General features: G+C 41.9%; 1 pseudogene across 1 annotated transcript; it reads left to right on the plus strand.

The window, feature by feature from the left end:
* Positions 1–1,871: 1,871 nt before the first annotated feature.
* On the plus strand, positions 1,872–19,155 carry LOC143742062 (scavenger receptor cysteine-rich type 1 protein M130-like; annotated as a pseudogene). The gene is made up of 21 exons (XR_013205336.1): positions 1,872–2,098; positions 2,415–2,720; positions 3,241–3,373; positions 4,443–4,627; positions 4,712–5,027; positions 5,114–5,437; positions 13,159–13,476; positions 13,871–14,106; position 14,714; positions 15,414–15,477; positions 15,787–15,864; positions 16,043–16,357; positions 16,464–16,676; positions 16,775–16,858; positions 17,378–17,437; positions 17,543–17,599; positions 17,994–18,071; positions 18,252–18,311; positions 18,442–18,504; positions 18,692–18,754; positions 18,874–19,155. The product of XR_013205336.1 is annotated as a scavenger receptor cysteine-rich type 1 protein M130-like (transcript).
* Positions 19,156–20,343: the final 1,188 nt, after the last annotated feature.

Below are 20,343 nucleotides of genomic sequence, written 5' to 3' on the forward strand. Positions count from 1 at the left end.
CAGGAGTAATGGCCAAACTCTGAGAGACTGAAATGTAAGTCAAAATTCTTGTTCAAATTCGCAATGAAAGAAAACATGTTCTACAGTCTCAATTTCTTTCTCACAAAATCCACATGAATTGTTTTCCCAATTAATCTTTCATATAAAAAGCCATTAGATGGATAAATGTTATTCAAGATTTTAAATGTCACTTCTTTGGCCTTAGGAAAAGATTGGGTAAGATAAATATTTTTTTTAGCCTCTTCATCACTGAAATCTTTTCTTTTCTTTTCAGTTGACCAGAGTAATACTGTTTGGATAACATATTTCTAATAAACTTATTTGTAAAATGTTTACTATTTAAATGAATTCCTTCAATACAAAGTGGTCTCGTTTCTGATCGAGTGTTCGAGTTCATTACAAACTGTTTAATCATCATTTCCAGGAGTGCTGGGATGGCCTTTAACACTTTACTATACTCTCTAATTGGGCACTGGAAATTGAATTTATCACAAAAATCTCTGTAATTCAACAAATTACCAAAATGATACATCAAATGTGATAGCGCCATTATTCCTTTTTCCATCCAAGTTCCTAAAAACAAGGATGTTCTATTACTCAGAATATGCCTCTGGCAGAAAACCTCTTTTGTCAAAGTCGTCTGAGAAGGAACTAGAAAACATGTTAAAGCATTTTTTTGCAGAGATGTGCAAAAAAAATAGCTTTTGAATATGCAAAAGCTAATGAAATGAAATAGTTTTCTGAAAAAAAAAAAAAAAAAAGCTTTTTTACTGAAAGGTCAAAGGTCAAATACGGGTTCCAAAATGTGTTTTAATAAAGTTATTGGTTTAAATTTTGATTTTTTTTTTTTTTTTTAGAAAAGGATTTGTACAATATCCTGTTGCAAGCAATTGTATTATCCAATCACAAACTAGATTAAATTGTGTGTCCCAAATTTACCTGAAGACGGCTTTGGAATAAAAAGCGGTTCTTTTCATTTTTGAATCTTTGTATATTTAAAAACCACCCATATTCCTTCAAACAACCATAGTTGGAGATTCAAGAGACCGTGAGCATTTGTTTAAAACATTAAAAGTGTAGGTAGAATAGATATATTTGTATTTAATACAGTTTACCAATTGGGGAAATTGTCCCAATTTTGCTGACTTCACCCTATCTAATAAATTAAAATTGTAGATGTAAACAAAGTAATTTACATTTTCTGCCAATAAACATGTCGTCTCTGAGAAGCTCTAACATGGACCAGACTCTTTTCTGCTTCTCTTTATAATAAGTGTTTTGCCGCCGGCTGCTGGAGGAATTACACATTGCAATATTAAACACACATTACAGCTACAAATGTGTTGAATATAATGCCAAATGAATATAGGTGGAAAACAAAGCAATGCTTATTTACAAATGTGGTCTGAAACAAGCATACTAGTTCCAGTTTATTTAATAATTTATTAACATACTGTTAATTGTGCTATTGGTTAGAACATAATAACAGTATAGTGAAATACACTTGATATTACACACATTTGTTCCAGAAATAACTTTAAAATATTGAGTTTAATATGATTTATATATTTATAACAAAGATCAAGTATTTTGTGTGTGAAATAAAGTTTCAGTCGTGAGCAGTCAGTCATCAGTCTTGTATGTTTTGTGTGTAGATACAGGCTTTGATGCTGAATATAACCTGCAGTGTTTCTCTATCAATCTCCTGTAAGTTTAGTGTGACTTTCTCTCCACGCTGACATATGACTGACACGAGTCTGTCCTCAGTGAAGTGTCTCTTCACGCTGGAGGAGGAGTCCCGCTCATCAGCGCTCACACTTTATTGATATATATGGAGAAAATAAAAATGCTGCTTTGTGATTTGTCAGTGATTATGTTTGATGATTTCCTCTGTTGTGTCTAATAAGGTAACAGTGAGTGTCATTGGCAGCTGTGAGAGTCTCTCTCTCTTTAGGGGACTGACAGGAGCCAGTTTCTTCAGTGTGTTTGAGGAGCAGAGGAGAAACAGAGTCAAACAAACAGTGTGACGAGCAGAAGAAGATGGAGGGATTTCTGACACTCGTTTTACTCTCCTCTATTGTCACTATTAACACATCTGGTAAGTACAAAATAGACTTAAGATGTAAAAGTTTACATTTTTAAAAAAGCAGTTTGTCTATGATGGCATTAGACCAGTAGAAACTGAAGCAGAATATTACAAATAGAAGCATTATAATATCTAGAAACTTAAGATCTTGTGATACTATATCATTAATTATCAATTACATTTTACAAATGATTTGAGCTTTTACAGGCAACCAATTTGTTATACACTCATGCCCAGCTTTAAAATATTACATTTATATTTACCAACTTTTTACATCTTATGTTTCTTGACTTTGCATGATTCGATCCTTTCTCTCTTTCATGTACAGATTTTGAGACTGTGAGGTTAGTTGGTGGTAACAGTCGCTGTGCTGGTAGAGTGGAGGTTCGTTATGGAGGTCAGTGGGGAACAGTGTGTGATGATGACTGGGATATGACTGATGCTGGAGGGGTGTGTAGAGAGATAGGATGTGGAGAGGCTGTGAATAATGCTGACTTTGGACAAGGATCGGGACCGATCTGGATGGATGATGTGGCCTGTAGTGGATCAGAGTCAACACTGAAGAACTGTAGATCAAGAGGATGGGGTGTTCATAACTGTGGTCATGGTGAAGATGCTGGAGTCAGATGCTCAGGTGAGCGGCTCCATACATCACTCTGTTAATGCATCACTGATCAGACTTTCATTGATAAACATCTTTTTAAATTAAGAAATTTAAAATAATTGATTGTAATTTTTTTGTTAGAGCAAATCATAAGCAGCTAATTGATGAATAGTACATTTTATTGTCTTAACAACTAAATTTGATCTATTTATAAAATCTATTATTAATGAAAGGACTATTATTTTATGTCCATATCATAATCATAGTAACAGATTGTCTTCTCTGTTGTGTAAATATATTCAGAAACAATAAACTACGGAAGGTCAAGACTTGTGGACACTACTCACCTGTGTTTGGGAGAGTGGAGATGCTTCTTGTAGGCGGCTGGTTTTCAGTGTCTAACCTGCAATATTTATTTAGCTATTTTCCTACTAATTGGCATAATATCCATGTTATTTATTTAAAACTGAATGTTGTTATTATTAAACAAACTCTTAAACCTACCACTCTAAATAAATCTATTTTGTATGGTTTTATTTAATACAAACAGATCATAAACATCCCAGACTTTCTGATGGGTCTCACCTGTGTTCTGGGAGATTAGAGGTGATTCATGGGAACACCTGGTACACCGTGTGTGACGCTGCCTTTGACCAGCAGGATGCAGAGGTTGTGTGTAGAGAGCTGGGGCCTTATGTACAAAGACTTGCGTTGAATTCATACTAAAACATTGCGTACGAACAAAGCTGTAAATGTGCGTACGCACAAAAAAAAACAGATGTATGAATGTCTGCGTACGAAGGATCCCACGCATATTCTCTTTGTACATCCCAATTAACGTAAAATTGAGCGCACATGCACGAGCACAACGCCCCACCCAGTCTCCTCCCTCAATTAAATTAATTTAAATATGGTAATTAGTCCAATTTGGCAAAAGAAACCTGCAAGAACATGGCTAAAGCCAGCAAGAAACGAAATTTCACTGAAAATGTCTTCTATGTGAATATATGTTAAAGTGTAATTTATTCCTGTGATCAAAGCTGAATTTTCAGCATCATTAGGCCTACTCGTCTTCAGTGTCACATGATCCTTCAGAAATCACTCTAATATGATGATTTGATGATCAAGAAACATTTATGATTATTATCAGTGTTGAAAACAGCTTCATATTTTCATGGAAAACGTGATATAGCATTTTCAGGATTCTTTAATGAATAAAAACTTAAATCAAACACATATAGAAATCTTATAATCTTTTGTAACATTATAAATGCATTTACTGGCACTTTTAAACAAATTCAATGTGTCCTTGCTGAATAAAAATATTACTTTCTTTTTTTACCTTTACTGACAGAATTAATGAAGTTTATTTTTTATTCCTAGTTAAGCCAACGCTGCCATTGCTAGATGGGTTTGCACATGCATTATGTTCTTACTTAATTGCATAATATAATATTTTAAGACTCGTGTGACATAATTTGTAATTTATACGTTATTTGACATATTATTAAGCAATATCTGACAGCTGGTGGTGCGATAGAACAATTCGTAGTGTAATGTTTGCCACTTCACTTTATTGCCTCTATGAGTCGCCAACGGACAAAAATCAAGGCAAATGTACGTACGCCAGACATGAAGTTTACTTGGAGGAACGCACATTCTTACGTTAATTTCACTGTTAGTACATCTGGCCGTGAACGTGAAAACTGGCGTACGACGTGTTTTTGTACGTACGCAGTGTTGATACATAAGGCCCCTGGACTGTGGGGCTCCTGTACAGGTGCTGGGAGAAGATGCTTTTGGAAAAGGAGACGCTCAGATGTGGACACAAGAGATTCAGTGCAGAGGAAATGAGTCTCAGATTTACTTCTGTCCAACATCATCATCACACCAGCACAAATGCACCAGTGACAATAATGTGGGCCTGATCTGTTCTGGTAAATTATCAATATTCTGTCTCTCTTCATTCTTCTCTGTCAGCTGCATTATACACTATTTTCACTTCTCTGTTCTTTATTTAGGTTACACAGAGGCCAAACTGATGAATGGTTCCAGACTCTTGTTCTGGAAGAGTGGAGCTTCGGTTTCTTAATGAACGGGGCACAGTCTGTGATGCATGCTGGGATATGAGAGCTGCCAGTGTCCTCAGTAGACAGCTGAATTGTGGGATTGCTGTGTCTGTTGTGGGATCAGAATGGTCTGGAGAGGGAAGTGGTGAAATCTGGGCTGATGTGTTTGATTGTGACGGGAATGAAACAAAACTCTCAGAATGTTCCGTCTCTTCATGGAGTCGAGCTGAATGTTCTCATAGACGAGATGTTGGAGTCGTCTGCTCTGGTGAGGAGATTTACTGAAAAAAAAAGTTATAAATTACCTATATAAATCTTGCAATATCTTGATTAAATGCCACATCTTTCACTCAGGTTCCTCTCTGGCTGTTCATGACGGTCTGGTGCGGTTGTCTGGAGAGAGAAAGTGTGAGGGGGAGCTGGAAGTTTCCATCCATCAGGTCTGGAGGAGAGTTCTGCTGGACTCCTGGAGTCTCACTGAATCCTCTGTGGTCTGCAGACAGCTGGGCTGTGGCTCTGTGCTGAACTTCTCCGGCTCCTCTTCATCCAGTCCTGAACACAGTCATGAGTGTGTGACGGGCTTCCAGTGCTCTGGGAGTGAAGCTCATCTGGGGAACTGCAGCTCTCCACAAACTCTCAACTGCAGCTCCACACAACAGCTGTCAATCACCTGCCTTGGTGAGAACCACACAGGGTTTCCGCGGGGCATTAAAAGTCCTTAAATGGATTTTGTGAAAATTAAGGCCTTAAATGGCATTAAAAAGCATTACATTTGATTCCTACATGCATTAAAAATGTTGATCGTTTTGAAGAGAATTGTATATCAATTTATTTGAATATAGCCTTCATAATTAATAATCTTTATTTGCTGTCGCAAAATATGCCTACGTTAGTGTGATAAACACGCGGAACCAATTGCTTCCGGCCGGAGCAAAAGGTGACTCGGGCATTTTGCATTTTGCACAGCGGTGGACGGGTCGGAACCTTGGAAAAATGGGAAAGTGCAAATTCCAGCCAAAATGACTGGAAAACGAAACTTTTAAGACATGAGCCATGTTTCCATCCACACCTTTTTATCCGAATTAAGTGATATCGAATGAAAAATGCCTTATGGAAACAGTAAAATACGATTAAATTTCATGAATATCGACTCAAATGAAATACGTTCGGTCTCATCGGATTTTATCTTGATCGATATACGGCAAATGCGATAAAAGCTGATGGAAACGTTATTTGCCGAATAAATAATGAATTGCGATTAAGTTTTAGGCCCTTTTATGGTTGCAACACCCCACAAAACATAGAAGAAGACGAGTTCATTTCCGGCCAGTATTCCCGCTCTGTTTGCGCACACATGGCGGATGTCAACAAAGACAGATGTAAGTGGACAAAGCAAAAAAATGCTTCAACCAAAGGGTTTCCGAGAAGTCTCTCTGAACCACGATCTCCCAGAACTGATGGAGCGCTGTCGTTCCCACACCACAGGCTGCCTCCGTTGTCGTCGGGCATTTACGTGCATCTGCATCATCATAGCAATGTGTTTATAGAGTCGTTGTTTTCTTATGTAAGGTTTGCTTGTTATTACGTGGCTTGGTTGAATTCTAATGTAGAATGCGGTGTGTTCCCTTATCGAGTCGGTCTCTCGACATTACGTATGGGGAAATCCATTTTCCTCGAATCATGAAGTCTGATAGAATAACTCTTTTCCTTGCAAATAGCCAATGGCAGTCCCGCCATCACCTGATTGGCTGACACTGCTCAATATAGGTGACGGCGGGCGCCAAAAACCTCAGAATCTTTTTTCTTCACTCGAGTCTGTTTCACCGTTTGATTTACGCATTCAGAGCGGAGTAAAATTAGGAGTTTTTATCCCCTCTCGCGTTCCGGTGGATTCTACTATGTCTCTTTGTCGCACGTGTGGTGGACCCATCGAATTCCCGGATGCACACAAACTTTGTGTGCTGTGCCTGGGTCGGGACCACGCTGAGGCGGCACTTGAGGGATCGGGATGTCCCGCCTGTGAGGAGTTTCCCATCAAGATCCTTCGTGCAAGGCTGGCCGTTACACGTAACGACGACCTTGTGTCTCCTGCCTCTCCCCAGTCTGCCGCCGTCGAGCCGCGGACCGGGAGACAGCAGAGATTTCCATCCGCGGGTTCTGTTGAGGCGCTGTCGTCGGCCCAAGGCCCACGCCATCCTCACGTGGCAGAGCCCGTGACTTACTCTGAGGCCTCTTACCGTCCTCCTCAGGAAGCGCAGGAAATGGTCTCGTTTGGATACGACGATGACGACGCCATGTCCACCAATGCCTCCGACCCCGGAGCATGGTCCGAGTCTCCGTCTGAAGGCGCCCCCGCCTCTTTGGATGCGGAGCTAATGGCCATTCTCTCAGAGGCGGTGGCAGATATGGAGCTGGAGTGGACGGCTCCCAAGGAGCTGCCGTCGAAAAGATGGATGGACGGTTCCTTCCTCGGCGCGGGCCGTCAAGCTGAAGCCCCGCGGAGACCCGCCCCCTTTTTCTCTGAGGTCCACGAGGAGCTCACCAGATCATGGCGCTCCCCTTACTCAGCCCGAGCCCATGCACAAGGTACCCAGCTGCTGACTACAGTGGAAGGAGCTGAGAAATTAGGGTACGCTCGGTTGCCTCCCGTCGAGGATGCCATCGCGGCTCATCTGGCGTCTTCTCCTGGCTGGAAGACCGCCCAACTGCCTTCCAGACCATGTCGCGCTACTGCCCACATGGCTGAGAAGGCTTACACTTCTGCGGGACATGCAGCATCTGCCCTCCATACGATGGCAATCCTGCAGGTTTTCCAGACGCGACTCCTAGGGTCCCTGGATGAGGGAAGCCCGGACCCTGAGTTGCTCAGGAAACTGCGCACGGCGGCAGATCTCGCTCTGGCGGCGTCTAAGAAGGTCGCTCAGGGAATCGGACGCAATATGGGCAGTCTTGTGGCCCTGCATCGCCATCTGTGGCTAACGCTGTCGGGGATGCGCGATACTGACAAAAGGCAGTTCCTGGACGCTCCGGTAAGCCCCACGGGCCTTTTCGGTGTTGCGGTGGAGTCGTTATCCGACAAGTACGCAGAGACCGTCAAGCAGTCTAGAATGATGCCGCATCTGCTGCCGAAACGGTCTCAAGCCCCCCCGGCGGCGAGATCCAGATCTTCCTCTGCACAGCGCCCAGCGGGACCTACCAGACGCGCGCCCCCGAGCGCGGCAGAACGTCACGAGCCAGAGCCCCCCTTCCGCCAGAGGCAGTTCAGGAAGCAGCCCCGCTTCGGTGCGAAGCCGGCCTCTAGTAGCCAAGGACGCCCGGCGGGCAAAAAGGAGCGGCATTCCTGATGCGTGTGTCGGGGAGGAGGGAGCGCGGGACGTGTTCGTCGGACCCGCTGCAAAGAGGGCGTGTTCCCGCCCAGAGTTCGACGAGAATGTGTTGATTTTGAAACCGCTGTGTTCTGTTTCAATAAACAAAGTGCATTACATGTCTCAGCAAAAGAGCTTTCCTCCTCCCAACACTATTACCCGCGCCATAAGCAAAATCTCTCCCCCGGGAGACGTTTCGCAGAGCGGAAGCTCGGGGAAACCCGAGAAGGTGGTTATTTATGTCCCCGCGCTAAGAGCCGCGGACGAGCCATCTGCCCTCAATATAGTGGCCAATGCTTCCCCGGTGGCTGGCGCCCAGCCCCCGCCGCAGCATTCATTAAAGCCCCCCCTATCGAGTCACCTGAGTGCGTGGTCAACACTACCGACGGCTTCAATGTGGGTGTTAAACACCATAAAACGCGGCTATACGCTCCAATTCGCTCGCAGACCACCCCGCTTCGGCGGTGTGATTTTGACAGAGGTGTCAGAACAGAGCGCCCCGTTACTTCGGGAAGAAATCTCCTCTCTCCTGGCCAAACAAGCAGTAGAGATAGTTCCCGAAGAGCGGAAAAACTCCGGTTTCTACAGCCGTTATTTTCTTGTACCAAAGAAGGACGGAGGTATGCGCCCTATTTTGGATCTGAGATTACTGAACAAAGCGCTCGCGAAACGCGCGTTCAAAATGTTAACAGTGAAGCAGATCCTCGCGCACATTCAGCCCGACGATTACTTCCTTGCAGTGGATCTAAAGGATGCATACTTCCATATTCAGATAGCCCCGCATCACAGGCGCTTCCTTCGGTTTGCTTTCGAGGGTGTGGCATACCAGTTCAAAGTGCTGCCTTTCGGGCTGGCCCTGGCACCCCGTGTGTTTACAATGTGCATGAATGCAGCGCTTGCTCCCCTGAAGCTCAGTGGAATGCGCATTCTGAACTATCTCGACGACTGGTTAGTCATCGCGCGTTCGAAGAGTGTCCTTGTGGAACACAGACACAGACTCCTCGTTCACCTGACGGATTTGGGACTGTCTGTGAACATGCAGAAGAGCGCGCTTCAACCGTGCCAGTCCATCACATTCCTCGGTATGGTGCTGGACTCGCGCACTATGATCGCGAAGCTATCAGAGGAGAGAATCCAGTCGATTCAGAGAGTGTCAGCCCTATTCGTTCAAGGCAGAGCCATCCCCTTAAAAACGTTTCAGAGGCTACTCGGTCTAATGGCACCTGCAGCTTCCGTCTGCAGACTGGGCTTATTACACATGAGACCGCTTCAGCACTGGTTACAGGGGCACGTACAGCCGCGGGCATGGAGAGCGGGAACGGAACGCCTTGTTATAACGCGTTCATGTCTGGAGACTCTAGCACCGTGGTTCGGCACGACCATGTTCGAGCAGGGAGCTGCTTTGGGCAGAGTGGTCAGACGCGTAGTGGTCACTACGGATGCGTCGCTGTCAGGCTGGGGAGCCCTTTGCGATGGCAGACCGGCATTCTGTACCTGGACAGGAGATCGGACGCGCTGGCATATAAACTGCTTGGAAATGGAAGCGGTTCATCTAGCGCTGCGTGGGTTCCTCCCATTTGTGAAAGACCGTCATGTTCTCATCAGAACGGACAAGACGGCAGTGGTGGCGTACATAAATCGCCAGGGAGGTTTACGTTCGCGATCCCTGCAGGGGCTAGCGAGGCGGCTATTATTATGGACGGACAAAGTACTACTGTCGATTCGAGCAGTACATGTGCCGGGCAGTTTGAATTGCGGCGCGGACATGCTGTCCAGGGACGGCATTGTGCACAGAGAGTGGAGGCTTCATCCGCAGACGGTAAACATGATCTGGAATCTGTTTGGCAAAGTGGAGATCGATCTCTTCGCATCGCAGGAGAACGCCCACTGCCCGCTGTTCTTTGCATTGACGACGGCCCCTCTAAAGGGAGACGCACTGTCGAGCCGCTGGCCGAAGGGGCGGAAGTATGCTTTTCCTCCGATCAAGTTAATGCCGCTGGTGCTGCAAAAGATCAGGGAGGAGAGATGTGCGTTGGTTCTGGTAGCGCCGAAATGGCCCAACCAGCCGTGGTTCCCGGAGCTAGTGAACATGGCGCTTTTTCCCCCGTGGCGGATACCGCCGAGAAGAGACATCCTATCTCAGGCGAGGGGGACCATATGGCACCCCAACCCGGAGCTGTGGGACCTGCACGTGTGGCAGATCAGCACGGAGTATCACAGCGGGTACTACAGACAATAGCAGAGGCTAGAGCCCCTTCAACGAGGCGCTTATACGCTCTAAAGTGGAGGGTGTTTGCTAACTGGTGTGTTGACAAAAAGGAGGACCCTAGGAATTGCATATCGCCATTATTTTGACCTTCCTACAGGAGCGTCTGGATGCTGGCAGTTCGCCATCTACACTGAAAGTTTACGTGGCCGCTATTGCTGCTTGTCGTAATGTAGATGGCCATTCAGTGGGGAAACACCTTTTGATAACGGGTTTCCTCCGGGGAGCGAGGCGGCTTTTCCCCCCCCGCCTTCGTCAGGTGCCGGTGTGGGACCTGTCGTTAGTGCTTAGTGTGCTGTCTGACCCGCCTTTCGAACCAGCTGAGTCTAGTGACATCAAAGTTCTCTCATTCAAGACGGCGCTTTTGCTCGCGCTAGCCTGCGGTAAGCGGGTGGGACTTGCAGGCTCTGTCAGTGAACAGTGCATGTATGCAGTTTGGACCGGAAGATTGCATGGTCAGACTTTTACCCAAGCGCGGATACTCGCCTAAAGTGCTCTCAACTCCATTCAGAGCCCAGGTGATTACAATTCCAGCATTTTGCCCCGATGTGGTCAGTATTTCAGAGTCTCAGAAGGACGCTTTGTGCCCCGTGCGTGCCCTGCGTGCTTATGTGAACAGAACTAGCCATTTTCGAACTTCAGAGCAGCTCTTCGTTTGCTTCGCGGGTGCCAAGAAAGGCGGCGCGCTGTCGAAACAGAGGCTATCACACTGGATAGTGGAGGCTGTGCGACTGGCTTATACTTCTCGGGGAGCTGTTTGCCCTATAGGAGTGCACGCCCACTCCACTAGGAGTTTGGCGTCATTATGGGCGTGGGCGAGAGGTATGTCTATCCAGGACATTTGCTTCGCGGCAGGCTGGTCGTCGCGTAATACGTTTGCGAGATTCTATAACTTGAATATTCCTTCATTCACACCGCATGTACTGTCAGTACAGGGAGAGAAAGCTGAGCTGTCATTGGACTAGGCTAGACATGCCCCTAGTGGCGCACACTCTAGCCGCGGTTGCGACTAAGCGTGAGTTATTAGCAATATAAAGCTATCTATTCTCTATGTTGTGTCCTTATTATTATGCCCGCATTCATAAGCCGGCAGTGTATTCCTAAGCACCAATCACATTGCTGCAATTCCCCACTCATTCAGTTCAGTGTTGCTTAACTGTGTGGGAGGGGCCACGCTGGTGCGGTTGCCGACTTGGCTCTGTGCCAAGAGGTGGTTTCGACCAGGTCCGGTGGCGGTTCCTGAGCTGTATAGGGATTAGCGCTTGTGCTATCTTCAGCTTGTTCTAGCTGGGCGGGGTTTTTCCCACGCGGCGGGGGTTTTATTGCTCCCCATACATAATGTCGAGAGACCGACTCGATAAGGGAACGTCTCTGGTTACTCACGTAACCGTAGTTCCCTGAGAGGAGGGAACGAGACATTACGCTAAGATTCTGAGGTTTTTGGCGCCCGCCGTCACCTATATTGAGCAGTGTCAGCCAATCAGGTGATGGCGGGACTGACATTGGCTATTTGCAAGCAAAAGAGTTATTCTATCAGACTTCATGATTCGAGGAAAATGGATTTCCCCATACGTAATGTCTCGTTCTCTCCTCTCAGGGAACTACGGTTACGTGAGTAACCAGAGACGTTATTTCTTGTTAACAGACTGCGGAGCTGCTAAGTATAACACACCGTTGCCATGGACGCAGTTCAGAGACGGAACAGACTATTTTCTTTAGGAGAAGCACTACTCGTTTTAGATCAATAAACTCCTTTTTAAGTTAATATTTTGTGTCAAATTATTGATTTATTTGGTAGGTAGCCATGTAATAAGCAGGATAATGTATAGCGAGGCGGTTGTTAGCGAATACAACCCCTTCAGGCTAACAACCGCCTGGCATTTTCCCTTACATATCGCTATCAGCTGGCTTAGGCTCCGTTTTGTCTAAGCACTATTAGGCTCCGTTTTGTCTAGCAAAACTTTGTTCGCAAAAGTTTGCTTGAATGTTGTTCGATTCAGTGCGAAAATGAATGGAAACACCTTAAAATGTCTCAAATCAATTTGATATACCAATTTGATCGCAAAACAGCATGTGACGTCATTACGTACAGGTTTTTATTCGCTTTAAAGCCGTTGGATGGAAACACACTTTCACCAGCTTTATTCGCATCAGTTTTTCTACCGAACTTCAGATAATTCGGTTGACAAGAGGATGGAAACATGGCTTGTGTTACATTTGTCGTCTAATGGGATGTAATAAACCGTATGTTGTTAGTCGGATATATGTATTTATTCACGTAAAATTCTCCTTCTTACACGTTTGTACTTTAATGGTGCAGTGGCACAACTTTTGCCAAGCGTGTCAGAGGTTCTGGGTTCTAATCCGCAATATAACGTTAGAAGTATAGTTTTTTTCCCTCATCAGACTCTGCATTTATTTATTTGTATTGTTAAATTCTTGCCGCGAGATGTTTAAAAAATGGTGCGGACACAATCGACCTTGGCAAAAGTGGTGGGGACATGTCCCACCTGCAAATTACGCCTATGTGTTCCAGGAAATATATATATATATATATATATATATATATATATATATATATATATATATATATATATATATATGTGTGGTTAGTCATGGGTCGTGTATGGCATTAAAAATTTAAAAAATGGCATTAAAAAGGCATTAAATTTAATTTGAAGATACCTGCAGATACCCTGCAACAACACCTGGGCAGATTCTTCATTTGTTAGTGATCAATAATGTGTTTTTCTCTCTCTGAATATCAGGTCGCGGGTCCATCAGGCTGGTGGGTTCTGGGGGAGACTGTGCAGGGAGGCTGGAGGTTTTTCACAGCGGCTCATGGGGGACAGTGTGTGATGACTCCTGGGATATTAAAGATGCCCATGTGGTGTGCAGACAGCTGCAGTGTGGAGTGGCCCTCAGTAACCAGCAGGTACCAGCCTGGTTTGGTCCTGGTTCTGGACCCATATGGCTGGATGAGGTGGAGTGTGAGGGGAATGAGACGTCCCTGTGGAACTGCTCTTCTCCAGGCTGGGGGAAACATGACTGTCAACACAAGGAGGATGTAGGAGTCGTGTGCTCAGGTGAACAGTAAAGTAATGTGATTGATTTTTAAACATATTATTTCAAATGTTTAAAGGAATAAAGTATAGGTGGTAATCTTTTCAAAATAAACACCAGGATAATCAGGAGTGGATGGGTCACATTTTACAACAAAGACCATCTTACTGTATCGATGGTCTAATAGACATGGATGCTGCTACTTTTTAAATATTTGTTTTATTGACCAAGCAGAATCAAGTAGCCTAGTACATAAGATTTATAATATATTATACAAATATAATTAAGTATCTTTTTCAGATGCTATCAGTGCTATCAGCATGCATTAACCTTGTATTAACCAGTTATTTTGGTGATATTTTAGGTTTAGCACAACCCAATTTCCAATATTTTGAATGCACATCCTTTTCTATCTAGAGTTTAAAGAGATCAGGTTAACTGAGGGCTGTGAAGGGAATGTGGAGGTTTTCTACAATGGATCCTGGGGTAATGTGTTCTGGAACCAGATGAACACAGACACAGTGAGTCTGATCTGCCAAGAGCTGAACTGTGAATAATCATGGTGTTGTGTCTGATTCTACACCAAGACTGGAATCAGCTCGTAACTGGCTGGATGAAGTGAAATGTTGAAAACATGATTCAAATCTGTGGCAGTGTCCATCTTCACCCTGGGGTGAATAAACTGTTTCTGAAAAACTAAACTTGTTGATGGACAGCCTAAAATGATTTATGAGGCTTAAATTACAGTTTTTTTTCGATTGCTAAACGACAGTGAGCACAACTGGAGCTACATGTGCAAAACTCTAACTACAGTTTGCACTACCAACAGTCACCTGAGCTAAACAGTTCACATCACCTGCAAAACTCATTCCGAGCAACACAACTCTAAACACTATGCACAACCCTCGCTGAGATAACACACACTGTCACTCAGAACACACTGAGAGTAAAAACACTAGCATCAAACACCAATACAGAAAATACAAACTTTTCATCTTTACAGTTTGAACAATTTCAGTGACTTCATACAAAGTAATATTTTCTTCAAAGAAAAGAGTGACATTCTTTCACATTCTTTCACACAAATTTTTCGAACATAATTCTTTAAGGTAAATGAAAATTAGCAGTTTGCTTCAATAGTCTGTAGTAATTTACGGAATTACAGTAATGAGAAAGAAAGGTAGAAACTAAAAGTACATACTGTAATTCGAACAAATAACAAGACCTGCTTAGCCTTTCAGCTGAAATTGCAATCAGCAGTGTTTGAAAGGCACAAGGCTGAAATCTATTCTGTTTTGAATGTGTGGTTCAGTTTTGACAGCAGTGTATTAGCATTAGAACAACAGTGCTGTAAATCCACAGTGTTGTGCAGGTTGTGGTTAAAGTCATGGGATAAGTGTGTAGAGTTTTGAAAACTGAGTTCAAGCAATGAAAAACGAACTAGAGTTTGGTCCACAACACATGAACTGCTGCTGTGCAGACTGTAGTTAGAGTTTTGCACATGTAGCTCCAGTTGTGCTCACTGTCGTTTAGCAATCGAAGAAAACTGTAAATGTTTTCACATGGATCTGTTTCACTGAGAGAAGTTATGATTTTTGTGTCCTAATGTTCAGTTATCTTAATATTTAATCTCAGAGGAGGAAAGTCGTGAGTCTCCTCGGAGTCTTCTGACATGTTCTACCTCACCATCTCCTCACCAGAGACAGTGTTCAAGTAAGAATTTTGTAAATTTGTTTAACATTTGTTAATTTAAGCATGTTTTCCTAATAAATGATTAAAATTTGCATTTAAACAAGAATTTATTTGCATTTAAAAATCGTAATCACATGTGTTACAACAAGATGAACAGAGACACAGCGAGTCTGATCTGTCAAGAGCTGAACTGTGGAAGATCTGGCAGTGAACCCATAATTTGCTGGATAATTTTAAATGTCGACGTCATGATTCCTCTCTATGGCAGTGTCCATCTTCAGCATGGGGACAGTATGATTGTGATAATGAAGTGGCCAAAATCACCTGCTCAGGTAAGAAGATATTTAACTGATTTAAGATAGTTCAACATGATCATATTTGTTTAAATATTGGGTTACACTTTATTTTAAGGTGTCATTGTTACAGTGTAACTATATAATTAAGTACTGAGTCACATTAAGCAACTACAGGATTAGGATTTGGTTGAGGGTTAGTTGTATGTAATTATGCATTATTTACTTTTATTACTATGGTAATTACATGTAACATATGAAACAAGAACACTGTAAAATAAAATGTTACCAAATATTGTTTATGTCTAATATTCTTATTAGTGATGTTTTGAAACTTTAATATTTTAGAAAAGGAAAATCATGAGTCTCCTCAGAGTCGTCTGACATGTTCAAACTCTCCGTCTCCTCACCAGAGACAGTGTTCAAGTAAGTTTATCATAAGCTTATATTTCCTTTTTTTCTTATATATAATTTTTTTGTACAGTAAATCATTTTTTATTCCACAGTCAAAATTAATCATAGCTTTAAAGTCCTCCAGTTTCAGTGTGTTTTGTTGTGAATGTTGTGCTGAAGCTGGTCAGTGATGTTTCTGTGTGTGATTTAGATCATGTTCCTCTCAGACTGAGTGGAGGTTTGGGCCGGTGCTCTGGGAGGCTGGAGGTGTATCATAACGCTGTGTGGGGTTCAGTCTGTGATGATCTGTGGGACATCAGCGATGCTCAGGTGGTCTGCAGACAGCTGGGTTGTGGAGACGCACTGAGGGCTGATGGGAATTCAGTCTTTGGTGCTGGTGAAGGTGTTGTGTGGCTGAACAGAGTCGAGTGCAGAGGGAATGAGATTCACCTGTGGGACTGTCCTCTCTCCCTGAAGAACCACACTGACTGTTCTCACAAAGAGCTCGCTGGACTCACATGTGCAGGTCACACCAATACACTGACCGATAGTACCGTAGTCATTTCTACATCATTTTAATGCTACTAATTGTGTTTTTGCATAATTTAATCTGTCTGTGTCTGTTTTGCCAGATTTGTCAGATTTGTCAGTGTCCACTACTCCTGCCACAACAACATCATCTTCTCGTCCAGTTTCTCAGACAGTGCGCTCAACATCAGTCACTCCTCCACAAACTCCTCCAGCAGCGTCTCTCTTTGTGCTTGTGGTTGTACTGGGAGTTTTGCTCTTACTGCTCTTAGTGCCACTGCTTATACTGATTCAGCAGAACAGAGTGATGAGGAGAGGTAGGAGAGATCCAGAGACTGTCATATTGTGTCTTATTCAGTGTGTGATCAGTCATGTGTTGTGAACTGACAGCAGGTTTGTCTGTCTACACTCACAGCTCTCTCTAAGAGGAGACACAGGACGACGACTGAGGCCGTTTATGAGGAGATTCAACATAGACACAATCACTTCAGTCAGAGAGGTGAGACATGAGCCGTGAAACTTATTTAATATGATTAATAAGAGAGTCTTTCAGACACTTGATGTTTATCTATTATTAGTCCTGTTAAACCTCCGGCTTTAAACCACAGAATTCCTCTCAGAAAACCACAGAGCTGCAGGTGCATGTTTATGTGTGTGTGTGTGTGTGTGTGTCAGTGAGTGTCTCTTCCTGTGTGTATTTTGAGGGTAATAAGGAGGGGTTCATATGTTTGTAAGTCTAGGTGCAGGTGTGTGTGTGTGTGTGTGTGTTTGTGTGTGTGTTTGTCTCCTCCTGTCTGTATTTCTGGAAGGCTGTGAGGATTCATGGGTTCATGTGAGGACACGTGTGTGTTTGCTAATAGGCCTAAAACTTAAGATTTCTGCCTCTAATGCTTTTAAAAAGTAAGTAATTAATATTTGTGTTGTGTAACACAATGATTTATGATCCAAAGGAGAAATGAGGATTTAATCTGTTTGGAATGATGAATATATTTCTGACTGTTCTGCTCTTCTTTAACAGGAAGTCTCGTCTCTGAAGAACTGCATTCTGGGTATGAAGATGCTGATGAGCTTCTCTCAGGTTAGAGAGCTGTAGAAGATTCAAATCAATAATTTGATTTACAAATGTAAACACATTTTAACACTAATTCAACTGTTCACAATACTAAAACTTTTATCTTATTAGAAAAAGAGTTCAAGACTGCATATTATGATGATGTCACCAATGGCAGTGGCCTGAAAGGTCAGTTAACTGATCACATGATTCATTATTATTACCCGGCTGTGTCCCAATTCAGAGACTGCGTTCTCCGAGAGAGGTCACATTTAAAGACTGTATACGTCATTGAGGCGGTTTCTCATTTAAGAAAAATAACCGTTAGATTGCAAAGTAAGAAAGAAGTTTCAGTACTTTACACCTTACAAGGAATAACAGTAAAATTTTATTACGGTTACTTTTCTTAAATAAGACATTCTTGTTGAGGTATGCAGTCTTTAAATGAGACCTCTGGAGGATGCAGCCTCTGAATTGGGACACAGCTAACATTCATTACCCAAAGCCTGCAACAGTTTATTTAACATTTATTTTGTTTCCCAAAATACAAAAAAATGCCCAAAATATACACGTTTTGATGCAGAAGAGATGATGAAGGAAATCACACCGGGATACTATGATGATGTCATCACTGATGGACTGAAACCAGATCGTGAGACAGGTGTCATTCGGTTATTCAATAATATAAAGAAATATTTAAACTATATTAAAATCTGTATATATATATATATATATATATATATATATATATATATATATATATATATATATATATTAAATATATAAATAATAATAATAAATATATCTGAACAAATATTATTGTCTCTTGTTAAATTTACAGAATACACACCTGAGAGCTATGATGATGTAATGACAAGTGGACAGAACTCTATCAAAAATGGTGTTTACTTTTTATTGTTATTGGTGTATTTACCATAATCCTTTTATAGTGATGTATGATATTATGGGTTAATCCCATTACATTGTAAGATATAATGAAATGTTTGTTCTCTCTATATGTTCATGTGTAGTGGACACACCAGAGCATTATGATGATGTCATCATTAATGAACAGATCTTTGAAGATGTAACCGGTGAGTCACACAGAACTGCATTTCATTATCACCCTTCATCCACTAACATTGAACATGCATTTCTATGCACTTTATCAGGAGTAAATCTAATAATCTCAGACATGAGGGAAAGAGATCAATGACATCATCAGTGACACAAGCTGATTTACAAACTGCAATATGAGGTTTTCTTTCACATGTGAATCAGAGGGAGATCAGGAGGAGTATGATGATGTGAAGAACAACAATGAAGATGACAGAAACCTGTTGGGTAGGTTATTGTAACATTTCTATACATTCATTTTTATTTGTTATGTTTCTCATTTAAAGTGCATCTTGATGTAATTATTACAATGAAAATGATCAGTTTGCTTTTGTTTGTAAAAACAGACTATGATGATGTGGAGGAGGAGTCAAATAAAGAAGGAGGAGCCATATGACTCACTGACCACACCCACTGCCTCTTCATCAAATCATATTACAGTTACTGGAGATATGGGGGTTTCTTAAACTGCTGTTAAAGATTCATGTTTTCATTATCTGAAATATTTTTGTATAACAGGTTACATGAATTGCAACAAATTTTGTAGTATTTGTATTTTAATATTTGGCCTATTATTTTTTATTTTGAAATCAATATTTTTTACATAATAAACAAAAGATACCATTCATTAATTACGTTTGTCACAAATTGTATATATATATATTTAAAAAGCAGTTAGAGAAAATGAAAAAATGAGGCAAAACACTATAAATGTTTAAAAAAGTTCAAAAAACAGTTAGGCAGTTCAGCTGCTGACAGCATTATCTACCTAATAAAATGGATTTACAACTTAATAGATTATTATTAGGCATCACATTTTTCCATAAATTTACTGCCATAGTATTTATAGTGTACTGTCAGCTTGAATTAACATAAGTAGAGCAGAATTTAACCATTTATTTTAAAAACAAAATATTACTATAAAGACACAGTTATACACTATGTAGAAAACAATCGCCCAAACTGCACATTTTATTGTGAGGTGGTGCATTTTTACTTTAAAATGCTTTAAACAGCTTTAAACAGTTATATGAGGCGCCACGTAGGATTTAAATCAAACTTCGCTTATCAATACATACATATCACACGTGCATATACACCTATAAATTACTCGCATATACATGTATACTATTGGATCTTCAAAATACATATATGAAATACACGTGCACACTAATATGAAATCCATACCAATACATATGTTAGTGATGAATGCATATACACTTGTGAATAATTTGCATATACATATAAACTTGATGCACGCATACACCTATAAATACTCGCATACACCTATAATACTCGCATACACCTATAATACTCGCATATACATATAAACTTCCATGCATATACACCTATAAACACTCGCACAAACATACATATAAACTTCCATGCATATACACATATAAACACTCACACATGCATATAAACTTCCATGCATATACACCTATAAACACTCGCACATACATATAAACTTCCATGCATATACACCTATAAACAATCGCACATACATATAAACCCGATGCGCGCATACATAGCCTACAAAATAAAACGTGGATGCATGCTAGTTGTGTATATATGTATATGCGAGTGATTTCATATGTGGATGTGCGTGAACTTTTCAGTGCAAACGGAAGCCATTCCAGTGTAACCGACAGGCACGTGCACAGGTAGGGCTCAACCTGTGCAGAGCACATGCCCTTTTTTCTCTTACACTCGAAGTGCCCTTTTTTTTGGTGGTGGTGGTGTTTTTTTTCTTCTTCAATAAATCAATGCTATTGGTCACCCTTTACGTCTGTCTGTCTGTTTTAAAAATATTTAGC

This window comes from Siphateles boraxobius, unplaced genomic scaffold (assembly GCF_051911475.1).
Source record: "Siphateles boraxobius isolate OS27281-9 unplaced genomic scaffold, OSU_SipBor_1 19, whole genome shotgun sequence".
Classification (NCBI taxonomy): domain Eukaryota; kingdom Metazoa; phylum Chordata; class Actinopteri; order Cypriniformes; family Leuciscidae; genus Siphateles; species Siphateles boraxobius.